Source organism: Natrix helvetica (genome assembly GCF_964273705.1).
Source record: "Natrix helvetica genome assembly, chromosome: 7".
Taxonomy (NCBI): Eukaryota; Metazoa; Chordata; class Lepidosauria; order Squamata; family Natricidae; genus Natrix; species Natrix helvetica.
In genome coordinates this window covers 31295347-31311733 of record NC_138558.1, presented here as the reverse complement: position 1 = coordinate 31311733, position 16387 = coordinate 31295347, and the positions used below count along the sequence as shown (strand labels likewise).

The window sequence follows — 16387 nt, the reverse complement described above, 5'->3', positions numbered from 1 at the left end:
GAATCTTGCCAAACTAAAGCTATAACTTTTTAATAATTAGATCTATCCTAAGGAATTCTAGGGTAAGGCTACCCTGAACCTCTTCCCCTTGCTCACCCATCTCAGGAGAGGCAGTCCTTTAATCAGGATCGCTTTTTGGGAAAGTTCTATGTTGCCAAAAGTCTCCCCCATTGCTGCTGCAGGTGGACGTTGATCATGTATAATTGGATACTGCAATTATAAAAATAATACACTACACTGTAGTTCATTGTATGGTCAAGACTATCTTAGTACAATGGAAGCTATAAGGTCATACAAATAGAAAAGAGTAACTGTTAGCACCGTACTTTGTTTGCATTAGGATATACATTATTGCCAAATAATATAAATTATAAACTGTTCTAGTTTCTCGTTATTTAGTTATGTATCCAACCATATGAAATAATCATTCATACCCTTAACACTTACATTATCTTTAGTATGAGAAAAATAGAACTAGATGCATTCTGAGAAAAAATAATACATTTCTTAGCCGTTTATTGCTATAAGCAAATGCCAATCACACAGCAATTAGTCAGATCTTTCAAACAATCTGCAAGACTTTGCTAAAACTTTCATGATGAAGCAATAGTATAAATCTTTGAAGTCCTAAATAAATTAAACACACATTTATTGACAACTTTAAAGCATTGTGTTTGCCCAGAGAATATTTGATAATTCATGGAGCTTATATAAATATATATTTACATTCAGGATTTGCTGAGCTACGTTATAATTAGAACAAATTAATTTTTCACGTTTTTCTCTGTCATTACCTGATGTTTAATCTTCATATTTTACCCTTCTTTCTCACTCAAGTTTTTTTGCTGTCCTTATTTTCTCTAATTCCAACTTTCATTTCTTATCCTTCTTTATTCCCCTTTATTTGTAGTGTAGTTGAAAATATTAGCATATTTACTTCTATGTTCTCTCTAGTCCTTTATTTCTCAAGAGGGAGAATTTATTTTTCCCAATCTTTTTTTAAATGTCCCTACTCTTCCTCCCATTCTTCTCTTCTTTTTTTCTGCGTAGGTGCATATTTATACAATTCCCAACACTGCCATTAATCAGATTTTCCCAGGGAAGCTTACAACATATTAAAGTCATATTCTAAAACAAAAATACATTGTTTATGTAATAATACAACCTATACCACAAGCACTGTTCTAAGATGAAGAATTGTATCATTTCAGTCATATGGCAAAAAACCCTTTTAAATGTAACTCTCTGCCTTAGAATATTTATTCATTATTTACTACTGAAGCATATTTTACTCCTCCCAGGAAATTTAACTCCTTCTTAACTGATTTTAAAATTCATCTCCCAAAATTTGCTAGTAAAAATAAATCTCCCAAAAACACCTTTATATAAGCAGTACTCTTATACTAGTACAAACTTCATGAAAGATCAATAAATGAAAAAATAAGAAAAGGAAGTATATTCTTTTCATATCATTCATAATATACATTCTAGGCAAATCAAACTATTCAAGCAGAGAATATAATAAACGGATCATATAAGGATTGAAATGCATAAAAAGCAGACATTTCCAAAGCTTAGGGTTTTTCATATCTATTTTAGCAGGGTTGATAAGAGAGCTAATTTACTAACCTACTAATCTTTTTTAAAAATTGACTGTCCTATCAATTTAAATGTGTTTTTTAATCATGGTGTCAGGTTTGTCAGTGAAAACAGATTTTTTTTAGGTGCACAAAGAACTATTCCAACTATACATGTTTGGTCTTTGTAACTCTACAAGCAGGAAAAAAGGGTTTCCTGAGTGTTTTTTTCTTTTGACTCAATGCTCAAAATACTTTTGCTTTTTTTTAATCTTAAGTAAGAAAAATACTAACCAGTCATAACATTGTATCAACTCAGAGAACGAATTACACATGTCTCTGAACTTGGGGCTGAGAATTTCTTATCAAGGTCATTTTATTTTAAGACTATTGTGTGACCTTTAAATATTATATTGTGTGATCCTACATGGATATTATTTATAATGATTCTTTACTGGCTCCTGTATGAAAGTGGCATACCTGTCAATTTAAATTTCTGGAAATACAAATATTGCTGCATTTCTGAAATTGGGTAGGGGAATAGGACAGCTTATTGTTGTAATGGACTATAGTGGAAGGAGGCAATACAAACCACTACTGACATGCTTTTCAAATACCGTAGAATGCAGGAAACATAAACACTCCAACACTGAGAAGAAATAAGAATCCCGAAGCCCTGTCATTAAAACAAAAAAAGCCCACACCATGGTCAATACTATGAGAGTTAATTTATCGAGCTCCAATACTTTCTTCTGCTTTCTATCTCATAGCAACTATGCCCAATATGGGTTCCTTACTCTGCCCAAAGATATGACCAATTCAAGCCAGCATTCAAAAATACACTAGACTGTGATTTATATATCTCAATCACAGCAATCATCAGATCACCAACAATTTAAAGGTTCCCCAGAGTTTATGGGAGATAAAGAATCAATATCATGAGCAGATAGAAAATCCAATTCACTTTTAACACATAAAAATGAAAAATAGTCTTTTTTCTGACATGCTTTCAAAGAAGCTTTTTTTTTTAAGTTAAAAGTACTGTAGGTAAGTTCCAAATATTTTCAAAGTGAGTCTAACACTATACGGTAAATCTCAAGGTTTCAATCTTTCTTTATCCACTGTGAGTTTCAAACAAAATAAAACTCTGTGCATTCTTTGAATACATACTTTAAATCAAATCACTTCCTGGCAAATATAAGGGAAAGAAATGGAAGCAGTGACAGATTTTATTTTCTTGGGTTCTTAAGATCATTGCAGATGGAGACTGCAGTCATGAAATTAAAAGATACTTGAGAAGAAAGCTATGACTATCCTAGATAGCATATTAAAAAGCAGCAACATCACCTTGTGAAACAAAGGTCGACATAGTGAAAGCTATAATTTTCCCAGTAAAATTGTATGTGAGAGTTGAACCATAAGCATCGAAGAATGGATGCTTTTGAATTGTGTTGCTGGAGAAGACTCTTGAGAGTCCCTTGGACTGTAAGAAGATCAAATCGGTCAATCTTAAACGAAATCAACCCTGAGCCCTGATTGTTCTTTAGAGTCAGATACTGACTCTGAAGCTCAAATACTTTGGCCACAAAATGAGAAGAGAAGATTCATCAGAAAAGACCCTAATGTTGGGATAGATTGAAGGCAAAAGGAGGACAAAAGAGGATGAAATGGTTAGATAGTGTTATCAGTGCAGTGGGCATGAGTTTAGGCAGTGGAGAACAAGGGGGGCTGGCATGCTTGGACCATGGGGTCATGAGGAGCTGGACACAATTTAGCAAGTAAACAACAAAGAACAAAATTAAAAAGTTAGTGCTGATTGTTGCTGACTGCAATTTGGCAGTTCAAATCTCACCAGGCTCAAGGTTGATTCAGTCTTCCATCCTTCCAAGGTGGATAAAAAGAAGACCCAGATTATTGGGAGCAATATGCTGATTCTGTAAACCACTTAGAGAGGGCTGTAAAGCACTGTAAAGCAGTATATAATTCTAAGTGCTATTGCTAAATAGGCTTGATTCAACAAGTTTGATTCATACAATTTTAGATCTATATATCTAAAACCTTGGAAATAGTCCAAACTCTGGGTGAAAAATATTACATCCTGGGTATCATTCAAACTGACAACATCAACCACACAAAAGTCAAAAACAAGATTAGAAGTGAATCCATCATGACACTGAAAAAGATCTTAAAGTCCAAACTTAGTGGAGTAAATATCATCAAGGCAATTAACACCTAGGCAATTTCAGTTATTAGATACACAGCTAGAATACTGAACTGGATTCCAGCAAAACTAAAAGCCCTGAATAGGAAGACCAAAAAATAATGACAATTAAATAATGCCCTTCATCCACACAGCAATGTTGACAGACTTTAATTACTAAGGAAAGTGATGGGCATGGAATGTAACAAGTACACCAGATAGTTGAAGGGGAAAAAATGGCACTGGAAAAGTATATGAAAGAGAGTAAAAAAGATGCACTGAACCTAGTATGCCATGATGGCTTATTCAGTACTGGAGAGACCAAACTGGCCTACAAGAAAGACCAAATGAAGAATAGAAATGACATGGCAAGACAGGATAATACACATATGCAAAAAATGCAGGCAAAGCAGATAACAACAAGAGCTGGGAATGGTTAAGTGCAGGAAAATTGAAGAAAGGCAGAGGGACGAATTCTGGCCACACAAGACCAAGTCTTTAGAACAAATGCACAGAAAGCAGAATTGAGAAGAAAGCAAGAGACGGCAAATGCTGCCACTGCAAAGAAGCTGAAGAAACTATGGACCACCTAGTTAGGTGCTTCAAGAAGACACAGACTTGCTATAAAAATGATGTGACAAAATAGTAATAATCGTATATTGGAATATCTGCAGCAAATATCATCTGAAGCAGCTAAAATGCTCTGGGATTTTAGACTGCCACATAACCCCTCAGACCATTTTCTATAAAAAAAGACAAAAAGTCTGGATAGTGACCAGGGCTATCCAGAAACAGGAGAAAAGAAGAGAAAAAAACAGGACAAAATATTCACAGAAGCAGAATTGGTCTACTACTTTGCAGGTCTACAAGACCAGAATTGGTCTAGTAGACCTGCAAAGGTCTACTCGGGCAAAGAAACTGAAGTCTTGCAGAAGTAGCTCAGACAAACCAGAGGGAGGGAATAGCAAAAGACTAGAATAGTTACTGAACCATTCTTATTCTCAAGTCAGGCACCTGGACTGTATGACCAGCCATAATAATACATTTATTATGCTGCCCAACTCCCAGAGATTCTGTCTTCCATTTGTCATGCCAGCACTCTCATTTCTAATTTCATTTTACAATGACTTATATTAATTGCTGATAATAGGTAAGATCTCTTAGAGATTGCCAAGTCATATTTGAACACAACATTCTAAATCAATGAGAATACATCATTCTAAATCAAACTGATTCTTTTTCTGATACACTATAAAAGCCATGTTGTTAAAAACAGATAATAGGAAATGACAAAGTAAGCTCATATTTTTCCTTTGAGGTCAATTTTCCCCCCTGTTTTTCTCTCTTCCTCAACTGCTTTTTCTAACTATATCTATTCCTTCTAAATGTACAAATTCTATTTCTCTTTTACATTAGAGTATACCAGTTTACCTTTAGTTTCAACCTATATTTATTAACTCCAAATAGTACTTATTACTTATGCCAAATACTTCTCAAATTACTAACTACTTGGATTATGTTTGGCATTTTATTTGAAACTTATTTAGTACACTGACATCAGGATTACAAAATCATTCAGAGTTGCCATGCCTCACTGCTGCGACATACAAATAATTCATTCACGATCAGACTACACATTGTATTTCCACTGCTTTTTTGTAGTTGTAAGCATGCAAAACCTGAGATGATCATGTGATAAATAACTTAGATTTAGTTATTAAGAGGCAACTACATGCTTACATGTGACCCTCTGTATTTTGGTGGGGGCAGGGGAGCTCCAAGAGTCATAGTGGATAAAGATTAGCAGCTAAGGCTTCCATACATTTCCATCACTAATCATGCTGGTTGAGGCTGCTGAAAGTTGTAATTCAGCCATAGCTGCAGGGCAATGTGTTTCCCAGTCTTCTTCAATCATACATACAAGAAAAAAAGTAGGGCAAGGGAGAACAAGGGCCACAGAGCAGAGAAACCGTTCCATGCCTAGTATAGTTGTTTAAATATTCGAATGTACTTCTATCATCTTTTAAAACCTGTGTTTGCTTGTTTGGCATTATTCTACTTAGTACAGGGGTGTCCAAACTTGGCAACTTTAAGACTTGTGGACTTCAACTCCCAGAATTCCGGGAGTTGAAGTCCACAAGTCTTAAAGTTGCCAAGTTTGGACATCCCTGACTTAGTACGATATGAATGTAGATCTCTGCCAGATATTTCTCTAGCCTGCAGCCCTTTCTCACTGTTGCCAATTTTCAGCAAGTAAATAGTTACTTAAAAGAATATGGTGAGAAATAGTAGAATAAAATTGTGAGAAGGAAAGTGAGACATTATGAGAAGAAATGATTTTTCACGTTGGATGTGTCCAATTTGCTCTCCCTCGTTTTCCTGCTCATTTCAAAATCATCATAAAGCCCAAATCTTAGAAAAAACGTGATCCCATTATTTAGTGCTCAACCAAAGCAAAAAAAAAAAACAAAAAAAACCCCAACCTTTTCTTTTTTGGAACAGAAATTTGAAAGTTTGTGTTACAGAAATTTGTGTTGTGATTGGTTGATAATTTTAATGTTCAGATTTGAAGTTTGCATTACGATGTCATAAAATATCCTCCTACCCAGCTGTCAACCTCCCTTGTTGGTCATATGCATGCTCAACTGCCAATTGAAGCTAACATAAGGATCTGGAAAAATATATTTTATATATATTTTACTACACCATTTATATACTGTATTTACTATATTGCTATACTATCATAAATTTATATATTTTATTTACTGTTTATATAATATCTTTTACTATACCAAAGCTTGTATCACTGTAAACATGTTGGCAATAAAATTCATAACATAGTGGCATTTTGTTTATCACTAAAGGCATAGGTTTGAAAAAAATCACTCTAGAATAGCAGCAATTACAACTCACACAGACAGAAAACTAAAGGTGATGTCTGACTTGTATAAAAACACTGCAGTAATAAAGGAAGGAAATGAAAAAAGCACTAGCGAGAGAATGCAGCGGAAAACTATTTGAAGTAAATGTTACCAGGCTAGTTTTTTAAAAAAACAACAACACAAGAACTATTTTCCTTTCTCCTCTATAAAGCTCTCCAATTACCTCAGTTAGGCCATGCTGTTTTCTTCCTGAGCAAAGCTTGCATAAAGAAATCCTTTATCAGTGTTGTCATTAGAGTAGAACTTCTAAGCCTGACACAGCAGATTATGAAAGAGCCCCTTAAATAAGGACAGGTACAGTAGTGGGTTGCAGGCGGTACGCCCCGGTACACGCGTACCAGTGCCTGCTGGAAGCAGCAGCCACCGTACCAGAACGGTGCTTTGGAGGGCCCGCCCGCCGCCGTTCCTTACATGTATTTGAAGGATACGGGCCAACTGCGCATGCACGTGCAGCGTATGGCGCCTGCACAACCCTCCGCTGAGCAGCTGGCGCGTCACAGGTGGTGGGTGTGCACGGGTGCGCAGTACACGTGCCTGTGGTGCACGCCCGGCTCCCGTTGCAGCATACCGGTTGCAACGGGAGCCAAAAACCACTACTGGACAGGTACCTTTCTCCCAAAGCAAACCACCAGAAAAAAACTTTGTATTTATTCTCTAGAGCAGTGTTTCTCAACCTTGGGGACTTTAAGTCCTGTGGACTTCAACTCCCAGAATTCCCCAGCAGCTGGCTGGGGAATTCTGGGAGTTGAAGTCCACAGGACTTAAAGTCCCCAAGGTTGAGAAACACTGCTCTAGAGCAGTGCTTCTCAAATAGTGGGGCGGGCCCCCCAGGGGGGGCGCGAGGCTCCGTAAAGGGGGGCTCAGCTCAAATTATTTTATATATTTTTGTTTTGCAGGTTAAAGTTTTTTTTAAATATTGTGTTCCTTTAAATCCTGTGCTCCTTTAAATCTTTTCTGCTACAGTTAATAAAGCTATTCTTTGTTGTAAATTGATCCACATTTCTTTCTTTTTTTATTCTCTTATACGTTAGTAAGGATACAGTGTTATGCAGAGGTGTACTTATAACAATTTTATAGACAAATGATACTATTTACAGTCGCGCGGGAGGCGCGAAATGTTTTCTTTTTCCTAGGGGGGGCATGACAGAAAATAATTGAGAAGCACTGCTCTAGAGCAATAATTTGGTTTCCTCTTGATTCTTTGGATTGTAACTCTCCTATAAGCTGCTCATTGGCCATGTTATTTGTAAACAATGGGTACTATAGTCCATGAAGGATAGAAATTAAAGTTTTCTTCTGCCGAAATATAGTTATTTCATTCGTTGTTCATGATTTGATATCAGGCACAACTGAATGTACATATCCTTAGACTAAATCAGGGGTGTCCAAACTTGGGAACTTTAAGACTTGTGGACTTCAACTCCCAGAATTCCCCAGCCAGCATGGCTGGCTGGGGAATTCTGGGAGTTGAAGTCCACAAGTCTTAAAGTTCCCAAGTTTGGACACCCCTGGACTAAATGAAATAAGGAGCATATTGTGGTCACAAGTCAAGGAATACCTGTAATTTTTATGTCAATGAGCCTTAGGGATAATGCATTCCCTTTTTCTAATATAGCCAAAAGGTCAGAAATTTCACTTCCATCTGTAAATTAACTGGGGATTATAAATAATTAGGTTAGTCAAAATAAGAAATCACAAGTGTCTGGAGTTTAAATAATGGCTGGACCAAGAGGCCCTTTTCACTTGCATTTTTGTTATCTCTCAACTGCTCTACTGCACAGCTTTCCTAACCCAGGCACCTTGCAGGTTTATAGATTTTAACCTGCAGATTTCCTCAGCCAAATAGATCACAATGTAGAAAATTCTGGTGCCTAGAAAGACTAGCTTAGCATAAAAGGTGAATTCAGCCAAAGCTAAACTACAATTAGTTGCATATGGAAGCAATTAGTTGCATATGGAGAGCTTTGTGTCTTTTCTCAGTCACACCATAGGAGAGGAAAAGCAGATGGAACTGAACTTTATTGATGTGATTACACACAAAATTTCATAACTCTTTGAGTTTAACATAATCCATAGTTCAACATAATCCATAGTTTAGAGCTATATAAATTATATCTATGTTTCAACATGCCACCAGCGTTTTTAATTCTAGGAAATCAAAGTACACCTTAAACTGCTAACCAGATAGATTAAATGACTTTTTAGTCTATAAATTCCATATGTTTTTCATAGTATAGTATAACAGCTGGCACTCTTTTCATATCTGTTTTGGGAATTACCATGGGAGTGAAATTACAACATTTAAAATAAGCCATTTTACTTATATTTGTTCTACACACAGTTTATAGTTATTGATTTATGAACTAATGGACTATTTTACTAATGCCTTTCTATCAACTAATAATCATTATAAATAGTTTTATGTGTGCTGCAGATTATGGCAAGTTTTTTAAAATAATTTAAAAAGTTATTTTCTGGGGATACATTTTCAACTAGTTACTGGTAAAAATCAATGCTGAGCAGCTTCATGAATGTATTGAAAACCTAAAGTAAAACTCATCTAAGTTAATTCAGAATAATGGCAACCTATTATGACATTTGCAGTTCATAAAAAATATTTTATAGTGAATGAATAAAATATGCAATTTTAGAATATTTTTCTATCTCTGTACAAATAATCAAAAGTGAAGGGTATAAGCAAAATAAAAATAGCATACACACAAGGAACAAACTGATCTAATAGATGAGATCAGTTCCAATTATTACATCATTTGGCTAAAAATTAAGAAACATATACTGCAACAGACAATAATGCCGATTTTTTAAAAGTAACTACAGCCTATTAATCACAAGCCTACTGTTAAGTAAAGCATTAAATGCAGACTTTAAAAAGCACTTCCAAATGTATGTTTATTCAGATTACAACAGTTTTAGGAGATGTTAATTCGTAGAAAAAACAGAATTAGTATCGCTATTCCTTTTGCTTATAAAACATCAGTTAATGTCACTTAACACAACTCTGTGAACCATTTTGAAATTGAACAGAAGACAGAATGGAATCCCTATAATATGAGAATAGTTCCAGGTTTTAGTTTTTATTTATTTCGTTTATTGATTACATTTATATACGATCCATCTCACCATTTTGCAGTGGTTCTGGGAAGTATACAATATAATAAAATATAGAAATATAGAAAAGCATTATAAATATAAAAACAGATTTTAAGAAAATTGTCTTCTATACAGACTGCTTACTTTCCAGCGTTCTAAATAATAAAGGCTCAGGCAAAAAGAGACAAAGTAGAAGAGCTAATAGCAATACATCCAGGACTATTCAGAATTCTGAATTAGAGGAATTCTGCTAAAAACTTCAGGATTCAAGATCAGGACAATGGACAGCAACCCAGCATTTAAAATAAAAACAATGTATGCTCCTTCTGGTAAATCCACCCATTTAGACTCTACAAGTTTTTACAGATTCAGTGGTCTTTTCTTTGAAGACGATAGGGATTGGGCTCAAGGAATAGGGATTTTGATGGAAAATGCTTCCTATAACGTTTCAAATCACTGGTTGGATCTGAAAAGCATTCATACAAGGGTAGTTCAGAATATACTCAATTTGAGTTAACTACGGCTAACCAATCCTGCACAAGTGAATACTAACTCCGGTATACTCTGCTCTTACAGAATTATGGAGTCTAAGGAATTATTCCTGAATGGACTGGAGGACTTACCAAGTGATACTGGTTGATAATTCCATTGAGGACCTCTATTCTTGGTAAAATAGCAAAGAAGATGGGCCAGTGATGTTATCATACATTCAAAATGCCATCAGGTTCCCATTCATGGGATTCTGAATGGGATCAGACTTGGGTTCTGGATTCACAACTTCTTCACCCCAGCAGACAAAAGGAGTGTTTGTCCAGCTTCTACTAATTTATCAGTTGCATCCTTTTTAAGGGTAAGCTGAAAGTGACTCATGCCCTCATAATCTCAAAGTTTTATTTTACAATGAAGTTTCTTAATGTTTTTCAAGGGCAGTCAGAAGTATATCAAGCATATACAGAGCAATCTACCTGAGAGCCAGTGAAGCCACTCTGTCTGGGTAACAAAAGTTTCATGGATGGTGTTTTTATCAACAGGTTTCTGAATAGAACTGAATGCTGGTTTTAACCTGTAAACTCCTACCTGCCTTGGCTCCCTGTTATCCAAAAACCTTCAGATAGAATCTGCCTATTCAGTGCTCTCCATCCAAAAAGAAAGACTTTGAATTCCTCCTTTGAAGCAAAGCTTAGGGTCAGGCTTATCATGATATCTTTCTCTCTGTAGTAGTCCAACTGCATGTGCTTAAAAATAATTCTTACATTTGATTGTGATTTTGTAGCTATTTTATGGAAATAGCTGTGTGGTGGTTTATTTTGTTTTACTGATACAAACTGTTCAAAATGACCAGACATACTGTTGAAGATTCTCTCACATTTTATAAAACAACTATAAAGTCAAGTGGAAAGCTTTTGGGACAGTGCAGAATTTTCTATTAAGAAAAACAAACCAAGTGATAAAAAGATAAAAAGAAGCTGGTGAATTCAGAGGAAAAGCACAGACATGAACTGGTAAGTCACATAAATTACCTTTGGCTTACTTTTCATTAGAAAGATCAGTTTTCTTTTCAGATGACACCATTTCTCTTCTGGCTCTGTGTAGAACAAAAACAGTTTCAGCTTGAATAGTCTTCCTTGATGCACTGATTCTTAAAAATAATAAAACTGGGGAATCATTAATTAAAAATATGCTTCATTGGTAGCTGATATACGATACATTTTTACATAGGCCTTTTATGCAGCAGAATGAATATGACATCCAGTATAGCAAGGTGATATGTCCACTACAATATTTATTATTATTACCATCCCATTCTATAGAACACCTCCCCCCACCAAACAATTATATTTGCAAAATTAGATGACTGTATGGCATTAGGCTGGTTTTAAATGCCTTTATTTACCAAAAAAACCCCACCCCAAACCCCCCAAATTCTGCCTTTTGTATCTCATAAATAATTGTCCATTTTTGTTTGAGATACCCAATAGGGATTAGGTGCCCTAAACAAAGCTACTGGATGGCTATCAGTGGATGCAATAAGGTTGAAGAAATATTGATGCTTTGCCATCCTTATTGAGGTGGTCCCTAATTTGCAGGCAACGAGCACCTCAGGATCAGCATGCCGAGAGTGGCTACACAGGAGCAATATGATCCAAGGGTTCTGCCACTTACCCATCCCAGGCAGAGATTAGGGCCTCAACCAAATTGCCCACCAGAACTTCTGGGGAAAATCCCAAGTTTTCTCTGGAATCCCATTTGATCCATCAATTGTATAGAGCAGGCTGATCAAAAAAAGCCCTGTCTCTCTGCAGGAAGGCATGACACCAGTGAGTTAAAAGAAAACCAGAATGGAATTTGTCCATGGCAATGGACAAATATTAATATACTCCACTACCAGATCATATTAAAGATATGCAAGTTGTGGGTTTGCACCCTGGAGACACAGCTGACTGTGCAAAGTGGTGTTCAATTATCTGAAAAGCAGACACTGCACTTGCAGGAGTACACTAGGAAGAAGACGACTACCAGATCATATCTCAAAGTTCCTGAGAAAAAAATAAATATGTGTGGCCTGTAGTATAAGTTGAATAATCAGTGACTCAGGACAGGTCCATGGTGGCCATGGAGGCTATGAATTGTTCCCTTAAGTCCAACTTCAGCCAGAATGAGTAAAACCTATAACAATTCATGGATGACAACAGCCATCCTTCTTCCCCATCATGGACTCTTGTTTGGTGCAAAGTAGGAAACCTGAACCTAATTTCTGAGAGGGTAACCTCTCCTCTAGACCAAATCAGTAAAATTTGTCAGATCTGTGACCTCCTCCAAGATAAAATCATGGAGGAGGCACTTTTGTTACACACCAAGCTAGCATTTAGATTCTCCAAACCACACATATCACAATGAATTAAAATTTTAAAATATTACTTTATAGCTGTATATTATATGTGAATCATATCTATTCACTGAACAAAGTAGGACATTTTCTTCTTGCTTGCAATCAGTAGAAAAAGTAGCCATTTTTCATGCAAAGCAAGGCTCCAATAACTTAAATAATAAAATCCTCTAAAAATCTAAGTAGAGACACTAATTTTAAGATTGGAGGAGGTTCCTAACCTTTGTTCCACATATTCAGTTGTGCAACTACACATTTGCCTGTAGATAACAACTTCAGCCGGGTACCTCTAGCTTCATTAATCTGTTTCTACCCTACATTAAAAACCATGTCAGGGAATATGACTACTCTGTTTCTAAATTAAACATACAAAAAAAATTTCACCTATATATAATAATCCAGTTAACAGCCAATAATAGCAGGACTAATCTGCCAGCATGAGCCTAATTCACCACAGCTATGGCAGAAGAGCAATCACTTCAAAGATGTTTAGCAGCACTCAACCATTAGCAAAGAAGAAAATGGATTATACTGAGAAATCTGTGGATAATAAGACTGTAAGCTGACAAGAGCTGCCAAACACATGTTTGTAGACAATTGGTAATCGCCTGTTATTTTTACTTCTATATTTGCCATTCCTGAATATTCTGCATATCTCCTCTACATATTTCCTTCCTTGTCAAAATCAGACACTATGGAATGTGCTTAGAAAAGTGGAAATCCAAGAACATCTCATTGTCCTCATGAGAAACCCATACACAGGTCAAAAAGCCAAATGACAAACAAACCATGGCAAAACAGAGTGACCCCAGGTTGGTAAAAGAGTGAAACAACCTGTATATTCTCTCCTCCTTTATTCAATTTATATGTCGAACACCTCCCAAGGAAACCAGATGTCAAAGAAGGCTCCTGAAAGTATTGTGAACAAAAACAAATGGATCACTAACAAAATCATTATTGCTATAGGTACAAGTGATTAGGCTTATTTCATTTGCTTACTTCAGACACATTATGCAAATATCTTTGGAAAAGGTTCTAATGCTGGGAAAGTGGAAGAGAACAACCAGCAGCAAAGTGGATACACTGAGTTACAGTGGCGAGGGGATATTGCCAGAAGACCTCAAAATCAATTTTAGTAACAGACTGTCTGAAATCTATATCTGTGGTTTCTAGGAGTCAAAAATGATTTCATATCATATAATAAATAAATCAGCTGTTCAAGAAGAGGAGTTAGAAAGTTCGGACTAAAAGAAAGATTACAGTGGGTTGATTGAAAACATGCAAGATCAACTACAACATAAAGTAAAAATTGTTCTTATTTATTACTTCAGTTTATATAGCAGCCCATCTCAAATATATGTCTCTGGGAGGCCATAACAATTAAGGATATAAAAAAGTAAGCATTAAAAAAATTAAAAAAAATAATCATACAATCCATATATATTAAAGTACAACATTGTTGTTAGAACTGTCATACTCATCCTAAACAATATGTTTCATTTACTGTCTATTTTTGTGGATTAGCATCTTGGCTTATTGCAAATAAGAACAACAACAGGGTTTTGAATGTTAAATTACACATGAAAATATTTAAAAACAAGGCAAACATTGAAGCATTCCTTCCTGTGCAGGTGTTCACAAGACACTTCAATGGATTCTAAATGACAGAGAACCGGTCTACTCATCCTTTTCTGCTGTTCTACCTGATTTGTATGGCTAGCAAATAACTCCTTGGATTCTGGAGTTGCTACCAATATGAATGTGTCTAGGATTTTATGCTAGGCCCTCAACTACTTAGAGATACTGGTTGGCTAGTGTAGTCTTAGAGAGGAAAAGCCAACAGTTATGGCCAATCACAATACTGTATATGTGCCATGTCTTTAGCTTGGCTTAACCTGTGGTCCTCAGCCTTTTGGGAAGCCTTGGAGACTTTGGGAGGCCTGCCTTTTAGGCGAGGTTCTGGGGCCTGTCTTTTCTTAGAGGTTGTTACCTCAGAAGGGCCTGCTACTGGGCTATCAGGAGATGAAATGCCTGGGAGAGTCTGGCTTTGATCCTCCCTTGGAGAGGCCATAATTATTGGTGCTTCAGTGACTCACCACACCAGGAGCTGCACTGTGCCCTACAGGGTTGTGCCGCAGAAGAGGGGTTTGGTGCCAATTCCAACGGACCCGCAGAGGCTTGGAGCTGAGCAGAGGTTTGGCACCAATTTAAATGGTTGAGGAAGCTTCAAAATGGCCAACGGAGCTTTGGCACACTTTAAAATGGCCCCGGAGCTTCAAAAAGAGAAAAAACTGCTCTGGAGGCTTTTCACAGCCGAAATACGTCGGACGAGCCACAACGATGAAATTGTTGAACAGGTGGCCTTCATGATGGGCAGAGGCCCTTGGGTTGCAGCCCGCAGGCTTGCCCGACGCTTTGGAGTCGCGGAGTGTTCCAGAGTTACCTCGTGGCACCCGCGAAGTCAGGAAGGCATAGTAAAGTCATTTACAATTTGCAATAGAAGAAGAGAAGCAGCCAAACTTTAGACAAACCAATTAAAATTGTAGAGAATTAAATTTGGAAAAATGACCTAATTAACTAATTAATTTGGGGGAGAACAAATTTATGCATCGAGTCCTGATCAGACTGAGTCTAAAGCTGGGAGGAGCCACCAGTGGTATCAGTGATGTCACATCTGTAGACTCAGTCCGATTGGTCAATGGACAGAAACAACCCATCCTGACTGCTGTCTCCACCAACTGGGGAAAATTGAAAGTTACTAGGGATCAGGAGGCATATTTATTACATTTTTGTTGGCTAACATGAGTTCGTTTTGGCCAATAAAGCCAAAAAAAGATTTCTGGACTCCAGCTAAACTGTAAGAGATTTAAATTAAAAATTAAAGATAATTCTTCAGGGAGGTAGGAAAAGCAATGACAAGGACAGAATCAAATGTTATTTCTGCTTTTCATGATAATTTGCAATTATAAAAAAGCATTAGACATTTGCCTTTCAATTTTTCACATCAAATACTTTAAAGCTATGTTCAACTCTGACAAAATTGGATCACAACATTTTAGAGCTGTATCAGCATTAAGTTTAATTTAAAGTAGTTAAATCTGGTATTAACATTACTGCAAATGTCTTTTTTAGGTTATAAAGATTCTTGCATCTCATAAACATTAGGAAATCTTTCTCTAATCAGCATTTCTTCTTTTCAGCAATACCAACTTTGCTAATTTAGAGCTGCTATAACAAAAAAATATAGCAAGTAAACAGTTGTTATCTGTCCTTTTCCTCTTCTAGTTTTCAGACATTAAAACTTAAATAGTCAAGGCTAACAATATTTTAAAGTTATTATTTATTTGTTAATGTCTAATAGGCATGATAAAAGCATTATCAATTGCAAGAATAGTTGAATTTTCAAACCTCGAACCTCTGGAAATCACTAGAAAGAAAATTTGGAATTTTAGAAAACATTTGAAACACACAATGGCCAGTTATGCATGCATTTGTTCATTGTTATTATTTAATGACTATTTCTATTTGTAACCTATGGTCCATTAATCTTACAGCATTTAAGGTAGCTAGCTGAAAAATAGCAGCAGAGCAATAGGTAGTAAAATCAACAAGCTTTTGAAAGGCCTCGCTAAATAAAACTGAAGAGTAGGTAAACAATAATGATATTCAT

At 36.2% G+C, this 16387-nt stretch overlaps 1 protein-coding gene across 6 annotated transcripts in view; it reads right to left on the bottom strand.

The window, feature by feature from the left end:
• INPP4B (inositol polyphosphate-4-phosphatase type II B) overlaps positions 1 to 16387 on the bottom strand; it is a 207543-nt gene that overhangs the window by 157375 nt on the left and 33781 nt on the right. For 5 of the 6 annotated variants that reach the window (XM_081959903.1, XM_081959904.1, XM_081959899.1 and 2 more), the window contains exon 2: positions 11351 to 11415. The gene's annotated coding sequence lies outside the window, so the exon portion shown is untranslated. The remainder of the gene's footprint in view (positions 1 to 11350; positions 11416 to 16387) is intronic. The other variant, XM_081959900.1, reaches the window with a different exon arrangement.